This window comes from Mobula hypostoma, chromosome 25 (genome assembly GCF_963921235.1).
Source record: "Mobula hypostoma chromosome 25, sMobHyp1.1, whole genome shotgun sequence".
Lineage (NCBI taxonomy): Eukaryota > Metazoa > Chordata > Chondrichthyes > Myliobatiformes > Myliobatidae > Mobula > Mobula hypostoma.
Window position 1 is genome coordinate 44,305,998 of NC_086121.1, and position 13,249 is coordinate 44,319,246.

The 13,249-nt window shown below is 41.8% G+C and overlaps 1 protein-coding gene across 4 annotated transcripts in view; it reads left to right on the forward strand.

Moving 5' to 3' along the window:
- The first annotated feature begins 591 nt into the window (after nt 1-591).
- Nucleotides 592-13,249, forward strand: part of tmem269 (transmembrane protein 269) — a 109,183-nt gene continuing 96,525 nt past the window's right edge. Inside the window, exon 1 of one of the 4 annotated variants that reach the window (XM_063033040.1) lies at nt 592-699. The gene's annotated coding sequence lies outside the window, so the exon portion shown is untranslated. The remainder of the gene's footprint in view (nt 700-13,249) is intronic. The other 3 variants (XM_063033043.1, XM_063033042.1, XM_063033041.1) reach the window with 3 other exon arrangements.

Here is a 13,249-nt window from a genome sequence, read left to right on the forward strand (position 1 = left end):
TAAAGGTTGGTACAACATAATGGGCAAAAAACTAACTGCATTGTAGTGTTCTATGTTCTACATATTAAAAGTAATCCCCTCCCTGAGAACTCCACCTGCTGTTTCCTATTGATATTCATTGCCTTATGCTCCAAAGTAAGTGTGTTAATGAGCACTGGGCAATATTCTTGTATTGGTTGTGAGATATGGCTGTGCAACATCTATAAGTGACAAGTGTGGTGGAACAGTGGAGCATACGATTGTGAGATATAATTACTCATCTGAGAGAATGGATGGAGATCTGAGGCAAGTGGTGAAGCAGATAAGGTGAGACTTTTAAAGTTCCATTTGCCTCAACTGATGAAGCATGAATGGTCACTGAACTTCGTATGTCGCCTCATCCCATTCCCACTTTCATCGACGAGTATCTCAGTCATTCACAACTAATTCCCCCACTGCCTTCTGTCGAGAACATTTTGCTGACCCTCTAACATCCCGTCCGGTGTAGTAGCGGGTCGTGGAAACCGGGAACGGCGACAACTCCTCAGCGGAGGAACGGACGGCCTTCGCTTCCCGCCACTCACGCGCTGGCCACGCCCCTCGCGGGAAGCGTCTGGACACGTGCGGACAGCTCGCGCTCGCGCTGGCGCTGGCGGGGCTGCTGTCAGTGCGACTGCTCTTCGTTCCTCAGACGAGAGGCTGCTCCGGTGTTTCTCGGAGGTTAGTCGCCCCCCCCACCCACCATTAGCGAACAATGGGTGGTGTGGAGCCGGGTCATTACAGGACGGCAGAGTCTATGCCGATGGGTCCCGTTTTGTGACGCGTGATGTTCCTTCGATCGGCCCGAGGTGGTGGGCAACCCCCGAACAGGTCCTCCGGTTCAGGGGATGCGGTCTGTTACGGAACCTGCGGCCGCCGCTGTGTATCGTCTTATTCTGACCATTGTCACAGCCGCCTAGCGCATCCCTCCCCCCCTCCCCGTGCACCTTATATGCCGGACTCATTCCATTCTTCTCCCCTCAGCATCACCTCCCGCATCCGCCTCAGTCGCCTAAACCCCGTCCCACCGCCAGTATCTGTTACCGTCTGGTTTTCCTCCTTACTCCCTCCCCATCTCTTCGTTCCGAGTAACCCCCATCGCCCAGCCGTGTTTTGATCGGGCGCTGTTTACACTGAAGTGCGGGGTTATTTGTCTTCACTCACAGATGTATCTGTGCTTGCGGTGGTAACGGCACCTCTGAATGGATTTCTGTGTTCTTCGGGTTGTGTGGCTGGAACGGGGAATAGCTGAGCTCTGAGTGCATCGTCTTCACTTGCGGAATCAAGGGGACCTCTCTCTCCTTCGACAAATTAAAACCGCAACAGTGGTAAAGCATTTGCATTCGATCTGTCTCGGGCAGATATTTGCTTTTGACTGGCCCTATACATTTCGTGATCAGTTAGAATCGATAATAAATCCAATGTAAGCTTGAAATTCTTGATCATAATTGCATATAAGATCATAAGTTCTTAATGGAAAAAGATGGGGATAGATCAGGATTTAATATATTAAATTGGGGAAGGCTTATTTCATTAAAATAAGAGGACCTGGTAGATGACAAACATCTATTTTCCAGGTGGGAAACATAAAAAAGGAGAACTATCAAGAGCTGGGGATCAGCAGGTTCGGATAAGGATGAAATTGAAGGGAATCCTGGATAATTAAGGTTAAACAGAGCGGGGTGGAGGAAGCATAACTGACAGGAAGAACTTAAAGACCAGAAAGCCCATCAAGTGCATAAGGAGTTTATTAAGCAGGCTATTAAGAGGCAAGTCAGAAAGGCAAAGAGCTATCATGAAATACAACTGATAGACATGATTAAGATAAAACTGAAATCACTAATGTTAAAGGGAAAAGGATAATCAGAGAAAGTTGGGGTAATAGTGAGAAAGCCAATCAACATATAACTAGAAGACAGGTGAGATCCTAAATGAAAGTGTTTCTTCAGTATTTACAAAGCAAATTGACTTTATAAATGGAGAGTTCATCATGAAATTTTAGTATGGGCTTAAAGGTGGATAAATCTCAAGGCCAGGTGAGATTTTGCCTAGGCTGCTGTTGGTAGCAAGGAAAAAGATAGCTGGGGCTCTGGCTCAAGAATTTTAAAATCTTTGCTGGCTGCAAGTGAGTTAACATGACTGGAGGACTGCAAATGCAGTTCTTTTTTTCAAAAACTGCAACATGGGAAAACTTGGCAATTACAGTCCTGTAAGTTGAACATCAGAAGTTAACGGAAAAACTGAGGGACTGGATTAATGATCACTTGGAAAGGCAGGGACAGCTAGCATTGCTTTGTCAATGGCATATCTTATCTGACCAATCTGATTGAATATTTTGAAGAGGTAACAAATGTATTTATGAGGACAGTGCAGTAGATGAGGTTTACATGGACTTCAGTAAGGTCTTCACAAAGTCCCACATGAAAGATAGTCCATATGTTTAGGGGCCATGGGATCCAAGGTAAGTGGGATCTGAAGTTGGCTTGGAAGTAGGATCAGAAGGTAATGGTTGTTTTTTTTTTGATTGGATGCCAGTGGTGTGACCCTTGTGATGTGTACATGCAAGACATAAGTTTGTGAATAACATAAAGGTTGGTAGTAAAGGGTAGTCGTAACCTATAGGGTAATATGGTATGTTAGTGAAATGGGCTGAAAAATGACAGAGTTATTGAATGTGAGCTAACATATTTTGGGAATACTAGTGAAGGGGAGTGACATTGGTGTATGTCCAAATAACCTTGAAAATGGCCATGTAGATGGTTTGGAAGGCAGAAGGGACTCTTAACATTCATTTGTTCAAAGTTCAAAGTAAATTTCTTATCAAAGTACATATATATCACCACATACAACCCAGAGATTTATCTTCTTGTGAGCATACTCAATAAATGTGTTAATAGTTTAATAACCATAATAGCAACAATGAAAAATTGTTGAAGCCTTTAATACAAGAGCAAGATGCTTAAATTTCATAAAACATCAGTTGGATGTCTGCTGCAGTATGGCATACAATTCTAGTCAAGGTGTGATAGCTGGAAAGGGTGCAGAGAAGATTCACCAGGATGTTGCCTGGGATGGAGTGTTTCAGTTATAGAGAGAGACTGGAGAGGCTGAATTTCTTTTCCCTGGAGTGCAGGAAGTTAAGAGGAGCTATGAGCATAAAATTTTGAGGAATAGATGGGTAGACTGCAGGTATAATTTCCCCTTATTAGAGATAGATAAAACTAGAGAATATATATTGAGGGTAGGAATAAGAGGTTTAGTGGAGAACTGAGGAGTTTATTTTACCCAGAGAATGGTGAGTCCTGGAATACACTGCCTGAGAACCTAGTGGAAACACATATTGACAGCATTTAAGAGCACTTGAATTGACCAGACATGGAAGCCTATCTGCCAAGTGCTGACAGGGGATTGATATGGATGGGTGCCCACTGATCAGTGTGAATATGGTGGTTCTGTTTCCAGACTATGATCCCATGCCCAGAAAGCATTTAAATCATATAATATTACAAGATAGTACTGTTTGCTTTACTTCTGGTGCTATTCTTATGTGGTATTCATATCTGAAATACAACATAGTTTCAATCCTAATATCCAAAGGCTGTGGGAGTCTGAACATTCTTCCTGTGGCTATGTGGAATTCCTCTAGGTGCTTTGGTTTCCTCCCACATTCCAAAAGGCTGCAAATCAGTAGCTTAAATACCCAGTGTATTGTCCATAGTATGTAGATAAGTGGTAAAATCTGAGGAAAGGTTGATGGAAATGTTAGGAGAATAAGGTGGGTTAGGTGAGAATTAGTATAAATGAGTGCTTCATGGGATTTCTTAAAAATAACAGCAGAATCTCACTTTTAAAGTCAGTATTTAAGCAGTGTCTCCTAGTAAGGTTGCAGATTCATACGCACGGAACATGATACTCCAGTTCCAGTGTACTTATCAGGGAATACTGAATGCATTATGTTTCCGTAGCATTGTGTTTCAGAAGCTAAAGTTCTAAGGCTTGTCTCTCCGATGGCATGAACTTAGAAAGAAATCTCATAATGCTATTACCGGAGAAGTGTGAGGTGGTACACTTTGGCAGGACAAACTCCAAGGCAGAGTACAAAGTAAATGGCAGGATACTTGGTAGTGTGGAGGAGCAGAGGGATCTGGGGGTACATGTCCATAGATCCCTAAAAGTTGCCTCACAGGTAGATAGGGTAGTTAAGAAAGTTTATGGGGTGTTAGCTTTCATAAGTTCAGGGGTAGAGTTTAAGAGTCGCAGGGTAATGATGCAGCTCTGTAAAACTCTGGTTAGGCCACACTTGGAGTATTGTGTCCAGTTCTGGTTGCTTCACTATAGGAAGGATGTGGAAGCATTGGAAAGGATACAGAGGAGATTTACCAGGATGCTGCCTGGTTTAGAGAGTCTGCATTATGATCAAAGATTAAGGGAGCTAGGGCTTTACTCTTTGGAGAGGAGGAGGATGAGAGGAGACATGATAGAGGTACACAAGATATTAAGAAGAATAGATAGAGTGGACAGCCAGCGCCTCTTCCCCAGGGCACCACTGCTCAGTACAAGAGGACATGGCTTTAAGGTAAGGGTGGGAAGTTCAAGGGGGATAGTAGAGGAAGGTTTTTCACTCAGAGAGTGGTTGGTGCGTGGAATACACTGCCTGTGTCAGTGGTGGAGGCAGATACACTAGTGAAGTTTAAGAGACTGCTAGACAGGTATATGGAGGAATTTAAGTTGGGGGTTATATGGGAAGTAGGATTTAAGGGTCGGCACAACATTGTGGGCTGAAGGGCCTGTACTGTGCTGTACTATTCTATGTTCTATTTTCTGACCATGAGGAGGAGAACTTCTGGAATTATTAAGGAAGTGCTTGAAAAATAATAGAGGGTAGACAGTAAACTGGGATTTATGAAAGGCAAATTGTTTTTTACGTATCAGATTTATGTAATCATACAGCACAAAAATGGGTCCTTCAACCTCATGATTCTGCACCAATTCTACACTAATCTCATTAGCTTTTCCCACCATTCCTATCACTTCCCCAATGTTTCCACCACTAGCCTGCATATTCAGGGCAATTTACGTGACCAATTAACCCTTCAACCCATTGTTGGAAAGTGCAGAAACCACATCAACTCGATGAGAGCTGTCAGGTCACAAGGAGAACATGCAGTCTCCAGGTCAGGATTGAATTTGAATTGCTGATATTGTGAGGTAGTGACTCTGCAGCTGTGACATCCTTAAATGGATTTGTTTGAAATTTTAACTAGTGAAAATTGATAAGGTATATACTGTTGAGAAGAAGTACATCCTGTACCGAATAAAGTGGCCACTGATTGTATGTTTGTGGTCTTCTGCTGTTGTAGCCCATCCACTTAGATGTTTGGCATGTTGTGTATTCCGAGATGCCCTGCTGCACACCACTGTTGTAATGTATGGTTATTCAAGTTGCCTTCCTGTGAGTTTGAACAAGTCTGGCCATTCTCCTCTGACCTCTTCTCATTAAACAAGGCATTTTCACTTACAGAACTACTGTTCACTGGATATTTTTGTTTTTCACACTGTTCTCTCCAAACTCTAGACCAGGTGTTCCGAACCTGGGGTCCATGGATCCCTGAATAAATAGTAAAGATCCATGGCATGAAAAAGGTTGGTAATCCCTCCTCTCAGACTGTGGTGTGAAAATCCCAGGCGATCAGCAGTTTCTGATTAGATACTTAGATTACAATTTTTCCCATTCTGATGTCTAGTCTGAGCAACAACTGAACCTCTTGACCGTGTCTGCATGCTTTTATGCATTTGAGTTGCTGCCACATGATTGCCTGATTAGGTATTCACATTACATCAATAATAAAATGAGGGGATTGTGAAATACCAGTAGGTTTGATGACGCTAGCTAGATGACATTGTGATTCATGAGGAAGATGCAGAGATATAGAGAAGCTGCATAAAAGAGAAAGAATAGCAGACTGGGTCACTGCTGTGTTGTTAGAAAAACTAGTGTTCATGTTGAAAAGTGTGAATTTTTTAAGTAGTTTGCCAGAGTAGATACACAATTATTATTTCCCCTGGCCAGGGTGTCTAGAATTAGGAATCACATAAAAATAAGGGGTTAGCCACTGAAGAAAATTGAGAAGGCACTTCTGCACCCAAAAGGATACTGAGGCTTAAGAATTCTACTCAGCTGGCTGCAGAAGGTTAATCACTGAGTATGGAGGCACAAGAGACTGCAGGTGCTAAAATATGGAATATCATATAAAAAGCTAGAGGAATTTATTGGGTTGGGAATCATCGAAAGAAGAAAATGGGCAGTCTTTGTTTTGGGTCAAGACCATCTGGACTCATCCATTGCAGCAGAAAAATAAGTGCTAATGTTGCCTTTCATACTGAAGCTGTACAGCATACTGAAGTTACACCAGATTGCCTAAATAAGGATTGTGTTGCAGTTGCTCACAGATGAAGGCTGAACTTTTGTGTGGGTCTGTGTATGTTTCCATTTTGAATGTTTTGGCTAGTTGTGGACTTGGGCAGGATTTGACAGCAAACATTGCAGCTTTCACTGCAGTGCAAGCAGAGCCCGTACAATGCACAAGTGTTACAGTGGAAGGCTAGCTTGCTGTCAGTTAAATCATTGCTGCATGGTTAGAAAATCCATTACTGGCAGAAGCTTCCAAGTTTGTGAGGGCACGCCAGCACATTACAAGAGCAATTAATGCTCCACATTCTGAAAGTGGTGGTGGATCCATGAGATATAGGTTTTGTGTGATGACAGACAATAGTCAGAAAATGAATAGCAACAGTAATTAAATGTCTGTTTTAAACATGTCAGTTATCACTGGTGATATCAGCATGTTTGTTCAGAATTGGGCAATGATAATGCCACTTACAGTATTGTGGAAATGACTTCATTGCACTTCATTACCAGATTTTGATTTGGAAAGATGGTGAATTGCAACAGTATTCCAAGTCTAATTAGTGGCAAGTCTTGCTTGATTTGGCTATAAACTGGCTCATAATGCCTCAGGCTAATAAGGTTTCAAGTGAACCTTTGTACAACGACTGCCTCTCTTTTTTAGCTAGCTACTGCCTTCCAGTCAGAGTCCCAAAAGTGACTCTCCCTTACTATTGTCTTGCAGCAGGTAAAGCTTTGTTCGTATTTTAATTGGCAAAGGTGAAGTACAAAGTCTTCTCTAGGCAGTACTATAGGATGCTCCAGGAGTGATTAGGAGTACTGATTCTTCTCTTCATCACCTTGGTTGCATTCTCTACCAAGTTCCTTGTGACCTATTGTTGTGATTATAACTGTGTTTTTCATCCCCAGAACCAGGAGCTCAGATTTGAGTGAGGGACCTGTGATAGAGAGGGTAATTTGTACCTTCCATATTTACCACTCATCTGTAGAAGGAAGCTGTAAAGGACTGATAAATCTCGGAAGGTACAGGTTCAGTTTTCGAGGGTCATAGAGGGTAACTTGTGCATTGCTCAAAGTGAATGTGTTACATCAGCTTCCTCTTGGACAGAGACAATTTAATGTATTCAAGGTGTCTCAGTCTTTGTAGTTTGGGGAGGCTCCATAGATTGCATTAGGATGGTCTGTTTCTCAGAATTTACTGGATGCCCAGAATCCTGGCAAATCTGCAACCTTATAATATCTGGTTTCAAGCTATGAAAACAAAATGAATTTCCCTCATCCAGAGTAGAGAATGCCAATAATGTATCTTATTTTATTGTGAAATATGGCATAAAGCAGATGACACTTTCTAGAAGGGGTATATTTAAGAAGCCAGTGGGTTTTACTTCTAAAGGCAAAGGAGCACAGGTACTGCTGTGCACTGGCCTTTCTTTGGACAACCTAAACTTTGGTTACACTGGTTGTAGGAGCTTGTATTTCAGAAGACCCTCTTCCTTCAGTTTCTGGAGGAGAAGTCAAGAGCCACTTAGCTCCTCTTCTGCTTCTCTATGCTGAGTGGGACCAAACTAACCCACTTATAATTAATGATATAAAAGCCTTCTGTAATCTCACATTCACAAAGATTCCATCCAACAGCTTCAAGTCTGAGGAATTAATTCTTGTACAAGTCAATCCCTACAAACCTGCAAGTAATTGATGATTCTCTAAATAGCATTGATGTAGGGTGTTTTCTGCTGTGATCTTCATGTGGATTGATGTCAACAAAGCACACTGGGGTGTACCCGATTATCCAAGTCAAGTGGGCTTGATTGTGTTTTAGATTGACCTTTATATTATAAATGATTTGGAGAGTGAATTGAAAACATGCTCTATCATTTTCTTTTGTACCTACAAAAAAAAAAGAGAATCAAAGATATTTAGAAGTTGTTCATATTTTCTGGATGGAATGCAGTAGTGAGATTCACCAGTCAGGCAGATCGGTCACATGAAAGATTGAGCAGCTTGTGCTCCTATTCTTTAGAGTTTAGAAGAACGCAAGGTGACCTCATTGAAACCTTCAAAATTCTTCGAGGCATCAACAAGGGTGATAAGGGGAAGATGTTTCAAGTTCAAGTTTAATTGTCAGTCAACCCTACATGAACACCGATTACAGCCAAACGAAACAGCATTACTCCGGGGCCAGGGTGCAAAACAGTGTACTAACAGACACACACACAGCACAAGGCACACGTAGCACATATAAGTTATCAGTAAAATACAGTTACACAAAAAAAATAGTCGAAGACCCTGAGTCCATGAATGTTGCAGCAGTCAGGAGTTGAACACAATATAGTTTGTCTTCTGCTGAGTGAACACTGAGGGGGCAGCACTGACTCCAGCTTGGACACCACTCCACACTGTCTACGGTGGAACACACCAACTGTGACGCCTCTCTAGGGCAGCTATAAACAGATGACACCACGGCTTGAAGCCTAGTCCTCCCTTCGACCAAACTATGCAGCTACCCTGCCAATAAGTCATTAAATCAGACTTGCAGCGTTCCACATTAACAATGTCCAAAGGGTCTTGCGATCCCAAGAAAATCGACTGAGACGATCACTCACTGTTTGTCTACACACCGCCTTTGTGCACCGACGCCTCTCTGTCACAGGCAGCATCACGATCAATTCTAGCTCTTTCAAGCCAAGGATTCTGTCTGTCTGTATCTTGTTTTACGGCGGTTGGCATCCAGCTTAATGGTGCATTACCGCCACCCTCTGCTCCAGAATGTGCACTAGACATACATTCTAAATCCCTTCCAATCATACATCCCAATCGCGCGCGCGCACACACACACACACACACACACACTTCACCCTCCCATCTTTGACCATCCTAGTATCCTATTCCTGTTTATTCGTCATATTCTATAAAAAACCCCTGTACCCCTTAAAAACGCTAAAAATACCCGGACTTGTGCTCTCTCACCCATGCCCAGCAACCCTTTTAATGTGAATTCCTGCATCCCCAACTCGCTTAATTTATTACTCATCATCTCTCTCTGTATCCCATACTTCCTGCAACACAAAACTACATGTTCTACTGACTCCTCTTCCTGACATTCCTCATACAATCCTGTCTGGTGTTTCCCTATCATTTTCAATGTTTTGTTTAATGCACAATGCCCCAGCCTTAACCTAGTCCACACAATTTCCTCTCTTCTGTTTCCATTGCCTACCCTAGTAACTGCAACAATCTTTTGTATTTGATATAAATGCCTCCCTTTCCCCTCCCTGTCCCATCTTTCTTGCCACATTTGGTTGACTTTTTCCCCAGATTACACACTTAACCTCTGCTTTACTGATACTAATGTGCATTTCCACATTTTCTTTCTTTAACGCCCTCTTTGCCAACTCATCCACCCTCTCATTCCCCTTCACCCCTACATGTGCTGGAAGCCATAGAAATTTTACCTGACCTCCCTGATTTGCAATTCTTGTAACTAACTGAAGGACTTCATAAAGTACATCTTGCCGACTGCTTGTGTGAAAAGACCTTAAGCTTGCTAGAACTGAGGATGAATCTGAACATATCAATGCTTTGGCTTGTCTGGCTTTCTGCACCCATTGCAACGCAACCAACACTGCCAGCATCTCCACTGTAAACACCCCTAACTTGTCAGATGTTCTTCTACTGATTCCAATTTCTTTTGCTGGTATTACCACCCCAAACCCTGTCACTCCTGTTTCAGGTTCCTTCGCACCATCCATATAAATGTGAGTATAATCACTATACTTTTCCATCACATGACAGTTAAATGCATTTACCAAATCTGTTTTATATCTTTCTTTCCTTTTTACCTCTAATAAATGCCAGTCTATGTCAGGCCATACAAGCTTCCATGGAGCTACAACCGGATAAGCTACTGAAGGACTTATCCTCAGATCAAATACTCCACATTCTTTCGCGATATCTTTCCCTACCCGACTAAAGGTATCCCTTTGAAACCTCCCATTTTCCCAGCACTCCTGCAACACTCCTTTAGTAGGGTGAGAATCATTGTGCCCCTGCAAGTTAGCCCAGTAGTTTGCCATCAGTTGCATCCTTCTTAGTTCCAAAGGCATTATTCCCATTTCTACCTGTAGGGCTGACACTGGTGATGTTTTAAAAGCCCCACTGTACACTCTCAAGGCCTGAGCCTGAATCACATCCAGTTTCCTTATAAGAGACCTAGCTGCTGATCCGTATACTATATTTCCATAATCCAATACAGATCTTACTAAAGCCACATACATTCTCTTCAAAGCTGAACAACTTGCTCCCCATTCCCTACCAGTCAAACATCTCATCACATTTATTACTTCTTTGCATTTCTCCTCAACTTTCCTGATGTGGTCTGCCCATGTTAATCGTGAATCAAATATAACTCCCAGAAATTTAAATGATGCAACCCTTTCTAATTCAACCCCGTACATCCTTAACTTCTTCCCTACCTCAACCCTTTTCCTGGTAAAAAAGTACAGTTTGAGTTTTGTCTACTGAAGATCTACATCCCCAATCATAACCCCACTCCACCACTTCATCAATTGTTTCTTGTAGTTTCCTGATTATATGGTCCATGTTCCTGCCTCTTTTCCACAAGGCCCCATCATCCGCAAACAGTGACCTACCTATATCCACTGGTACCTTTGTGAAGACATCATTGATCATAATGATGAAAAGTAACGGGCTAATCGCACTACCTTGAGGTGTGCCATTTTCCACTATGTACTGTTTTGATAATTCTGATCCAATCCGAACTTGAATTTTTCTACCAAACAAAAAATCTTTAATCCAATTAAAAACTCTCCCACCAACCCCCATCTTGTGCAGTTTAATTAATAATCCTTCCTTCCACATCATATCATAGGCTTTTTCAATGTCAAAGAACACTGCCACTACTGACTCTCTATTTGCCTGGGCCTTCCTTATTTCAGTCTCTAACATAATCACTGAGTCCATGGAATTCCTTCCCTTTCTAAAACCACTCTGATAACTTGCCAGCATTCCCCTTTTCTCAAGCTCATATGATAACCTTTCTGTTATCATCCTTTCCATTATCTTACATATACTTGATGTTAATGCAATTGGTCTGTAGCTAGTGGGTTTTGACAGATCCTTGCCAGGCTTCCTTATTGGAATTACTACCGCTTCTTTCCATGCACTTGGTAATCTTCCCTCCTCCCACACTCTGTTATAAAAATGCAGCAACTTCAAGAGCGCTCCTTCTCCTAGATTTTTTAGCATCACAGAGCATATCAGATCTTTCCTTGGGGAGGTTGGTCTCGATCTCTTTATTGCTCTCACCATTTCTGCTAATGTAAATGGATCATCAATTATATCATCTGTTCCTTCCCTCCTGCTTAACACACCTGGGTGTTGGCTCATTATTCTTTCCCTTCTTCTTCTCCCTTCTTCAGACAAATTTTCTGAACTGTGTATCAGTACAAATGACTTGGCCATGACCTCAGCCTTATCCTTACTGGAGACTGCAGTTTCCTCCTCAGATATCATTACTGGATATTCCCATTCCCTTCTATCTCCTCCCATCCTCTTAATCATTCCCCATATCTCTCTCACAGGTGTTATTCTTCCTACCTTGTCGCAAAAACTCCTCCAACTTGCCCTTTTAGCTTGACGTATAGTTCTTCTCACCACTGCCTGTGCTTTCTTATATTGAACCAAATGCTGCATATTATGGGTTCTTTTAACTAGCCTGAATGCTCTATTTCTGTTTTTTACAGCCTGACAACATTCCTCTGTCCCCCATGGTACCAGTTTTCTATTCATCCTATTTTTACTCCTAGATCTAGATCCTTCTGCTGCCATGATAATTGCTGAAGTCACCTGACTGTTTAATTCATCTACATTTCCGGAAATATCAATCTTTGTCAACCCTTCTTCACTCAACTTCTGGAACTTACCCCAATCAGCCAAGGATTCTAAAATGAAGGTGTCAAAATAAGGGATAGGCCAATTAGGACTTAAATGTTAGTAAATGATCTTTTGGAATTCTCTATCCTGGCATCATTCTGTAGGCTCAGTCATTGATTTCATTCAGCTGTAAGATCAGTAGAGTTTTAAATATCAGGGATCAATGGATATAGGAACATGGCAGGAAAATAGTGCTGAGAGAATATCAGTCATGAGATTGTTGTGTGATTGGGCAAACACACCACTTAACAAAGGAATTTATAAAAGATTGCAGCATTTTGTTCTTAAAGCTTATTCAATCCATTCTGTCAATATCCTTGTATCAAATACTTGTGTGGTTTTCCTTTAAAATAATCACAGCCTCAACAATTTAAATCCACTGTTGAAGATTCTTCAAAATGTTCTGATTTGATGGCCTGTAAGTAACTCCCCAACATGTCTTCTACATTTGCTGAGTCTTGCTTTACCCAAACCAATTTTAATATTCTAGCAACACACATCAAAGTTGCTGGTGAACGCAGCAGGCCAAGCAGCATCTATAGGAAGAGGCGCAGTCGACGTTTCAGGCCGAGACCCTTCGTCAGGACTAACCATTAATATTCTAACTTTACATAATGATCTTGCTACTGTACATCTCACATTCCTTATACGATATCTCATCTTTTTCTTTTTTCCTGTTCTTCCTAAACAATGAGTTTTACATTTACTTTCAAATCCCACCTTTAGTTATCCTATGGTCATGTTTCTCTATGGCATTTGGATCATACCCATTTACTTCTGTTTGTGCTGTCAATTCATCTATCTTTTTGCATGTATTAGCCCTGTTTCCCTTTCCATAGGTGCTAAGTGTAACTAGCATTTTCTACATTTACT